This window comes from Pezoporus wallicus, unplaced genomic scaffold (assembly GCF_028554395.1).
Source record: "Pezoporus wallicus isolate ANWC-B61680 ecotype Strahan unplaced genomic scaffold, APGP_CSIRO_Pwel_v1 contig_7801, whole genome shotgun sequence".
Lineage (NCBI taxonomy): Eukaryota > Metazoa > Chordata > Aves > Psittaciformes > Psittacidae > Pezoporus > Pezoporus wallicus.
In genome coordinates this window covers 109,807-113,602 of record NW_026637416.1, presented here as the reverse complement: position 1 = coordinate 113,602, position 3,796 = coordinate 109,807, and positions in this window count along the sequence as shown.

The following is a 3,796-nucleotide window of genomic DNA, read 5'->3' as shown; positions in this document are numbered from 1 at the left end:
CTGAAATCTCAAGATTTAATCCAAATGCCAGTGTAGCCAATTCAAATGTCACCCAATTTAACTAGGCTTTGCATTAGACTCCTACACTGCAGCTGTGCAAGGCTGTAGATAAGGACCAAGGCATGAGGATCCTGTAAGCATTTACAGTCAAATAGCTCTGTCATGATGAAACAACTATTTGCCAAATCACTTCCTAGTGCACCTCTACCTGGATTGCTAGCTTCTTGGCTCTGATTTAGCACATTGCAGAGCACTCAATTTCCAACAGGATTTGAGAGTATGCAATACTTTGCAGTATCAAAACCTACAAGTCCTAGCTGTTGATTCCTCAGAATCTTAAACTCATTTTTAGCATGAAAAGGTTTTGCTGTGCTGCTCCGTTTCAACTGAGCTTAACAGCCCATGCATGAGAGCTGTGGCACACCAGCCGGATGGCAAGGGAGGAAGGAAACCTGCTCTTAAAGCTTCAGTGGTCCCTGTTTTTGTCTCCTTGACAGGAGCAGATAAGGGGCAGGCAGGCTCTGGGTCGTGTCAGTAGTATTTGCATCTATCAAGACAAAAAGGTCTGGTGCAACCAGAAGACATCAGAGGAAGGAGCTGCCCGCAGGTACCCAGAGGGTCTCTCTGTCTGCACTGGGAAAACCGAGGGCAGAATTGGGTGATATGGTTTAGTGTGAGGTGTCCCTGCCCATGGCAGGGGGGTTGGAACTTGATGATCTTAAGGTCCTTTCCAACCCTCACTATTCTATGATTCTATGTTTGACACCTAGTTACATTTCCATTTGAGACTGCTGGAAAGCAGTCTCAAATTAGCACACAACTCCAACAAGCTGTTTTTTTAAACACATACGCCAAAAAGAAACAAATAAAACAAAAACATTAAAATTTAAATAAAATAAAACCATTTTGTCATATTTTCAGAAGAGCCTTTTGTCTCCAGTACGATTTCATTGCCTTAATATTTTCAGTTTACATTTCTATCATAGAATAGTTAGGGTTGGAAAGGACCTTAAGATCATCCAGTTCCAACCCCCCTGCCATGGGCAGGGACACCTCACACTAAACCATCTCACCCAAGGCTTCGTCCAACCTGGCCTTGCACACTGCCAGGGATGGAGCATTTATCAATTCTTTGGGCAACCTGTTCCAGTGCCTCACCACCCTCACAGTAAAGAACTTCTTCCTTATATCTAACCTAAACTTCCCCTGTTTAAGTTTTAACCTGTTACCCCTTGTCCTGTCGCTACAGTCCCTAATGAAGAGTCCATCCCCAGCATCCCAATAGGCCCCCTTCAGATACTGGGAGGCTGCTATGAGGTCTCCACACAGCCTTCTCTTCTCCAGGCTGAACAGCCCCAACTTTCTCAGCCTGTATTCAAATGGGAGGTGCTCCAGCCCCCGATCATCCCTGTGGCCCTCCTCTGGACTTGCTCCAACAGCACCATGTCCTTCTTACACTGAGGACATCAGAACTCTACACAGTACTCCAAGTGGAGTCTCATGAGAGCAGAGGGGCAAGATCACCTCCTTTGACCTGCTGCTGGTCACGCTTGATGCAGCCCAGTATACGGTTGACTTTCTGGGCTGTGATCACACACTGTCGGCTCATGTTAAGTTTCTATAATTCAAAATATTTTGCTTTTGGTTGGCAGGCTTTACAAATTTAATTCAGTAAGCCATCAGTCACATATACAGACTGGGGTTTCCTAGGGGGTAGCTGTTCTTACTTGTATTATTTAAATTCCTTTCCATTGACCTGAACATCGTGCAAAATGATACTAAAGCCATTTTACAAATGTAAAATTTTAAGAGGAACCCTCCAAACTTCTTGGGGTTTTCTTCATATACATCTACTTTAAGTCATTCAAATGGTTGTAAGCACAGCTTCTACACACCCAAACAAATTCTGTTTATATTCTGCAAGCAATCTGGTCACACTAAGTACAGTTAAAATGGACCAATTTGTGAAAACCCCTGCTAGCATATAGCGGAGGCTTTCTGTTGGCATGCCACCGCAAAATTCTCAATGGATTAATTAACGTGCATTAGGTTGACAGTTTAGAACAAACATCTACAGTTTCTCAAAAAAAAAAAAAAAAAAAACAGAACAAAAGGAATTATTTTCACTTCTAGTTTCTCTTTTGCATTCAAAACCTACAGCAGACTTCTTGTTATCCTGTCAGTGACCCCCTCATACCATGGCAATGGCTCCGCAGTCAAAGGTAGGCTAAACAGGGTATCAGTGTTACAGTTTACTATCACCATTCTTCCCATCACTGCACTTACTCCATAAGGAAATCAGAAAGGGCACCAGGCCATAGTCTGGTAGTTAAGCAAACACACTATCAGGTTTCCCACATTCAAAAAAATCTTGCTGCCAGGGAAGCATAAAAACTGCTTCCCTACAGGCTGGGTGGCAGAAGGAAAATTAAGTGAAACCTAGGCAAGAGCATTATTCTGCTGATCTGCACAAGGCTTTTAAGATTTTTATCTAGCTGAAGTCCAACTCTCAAAATGCAGGAGCACCCAGCTCTCTTAGCACCCAGCAGCTCTTTCATTTTCAGCCTCAGTTCTTTTATCGCTGCCCCCTGACAGAACTTTATCTCTCTCCTTTTTCGAAGATCAAAAGATCTCCCGAGCAGATTTTATCTATCTACAAACACACATATGGACGCTGTGCCTGCCACAGCCTTTCTCCCAGCATCTTTACTAAGCTGTTTCCAGAGAGAAGCTCTGAGCAGCACCAAAGGAAAGAAAGCTTTCTGTGACTCTAATATATATCTCCTGCTCTGGCAGGCTGATTCCCAGTTCCTCCAGGGCAGAGCACAAAATTCACCTTTACATCTTTCCTGATGTGACAAAGAATGGAACCTAGTTTCACATACCCAGGCAATTTCTGACGTGGGGTATATCATGCAGATCAGTGTTTAGGCTGAGGGTGCCACAACAAATTACCAGCAGAAGAAGACCAGACTGAGTCAGGAATTGGTTTCCTGATCCCATGCCAGTGAGCTCAGCAGGTCAGCCCTGATGGAAAGGTCACTCTCCAAAACAACCAGGACCAGCCCTAATGCAAGGAACCAACAGACAGAGCAGAGAGGCTCTGACATGGAATTCAGATGAGGTCCACACTCAAGGGAAAAATCACACACACACAGTGCACACACAAGGAAAGCTTAGGGTGACTGGTCAATCCATGCCTGATGCAGCAGCCATATTGGAACAGGGCATGTGAAGCCAAGGTGGTGCCATTGTGGCTCCAGGCACGATGTGGTGGGCAAAGGAGCAAAGGTGGCTGCTTCTATGGTAGCTCTGGTGCGTGGCAGTGCTTGTCATTGTGGCACAGTTAGCACGTAGTCTTGAGAAAGGAGTCGTATGTTAGGTAACATTCTGATTCCATTAGGATTGCCAGTACCACGTTACGTACAGATGGCAGTAATTTAAGGGCTCCCAAGGAAAATAGGTGAGCGACAAGCGCAAAGCTGGAGATGGATGTATAGACAGGGAAAAGCATCCTGACAGGGAATTATAATGCATGGAGGAGTTCTGCTTTATTGTTAACTGAGTAACAAGTAATGGAAAAGAGGAAACAGCCTCAAGCTGCACCAGGGGAGGTTTAGATGGAGATGTAGAACAATTCCTTCCCCAAAGGGTGCTCAGGTATTGGAACAGGCTGCCCAGGGACGGTGACTCCAGCCCTGCCCTGAAGTATTCAAACACTGTGTAGATGAAGTGCTCAGTGCCATGGGTTAGTGGTGGCATTGGCAGTTCTGAGAACGGTTGGATTTCATGATCT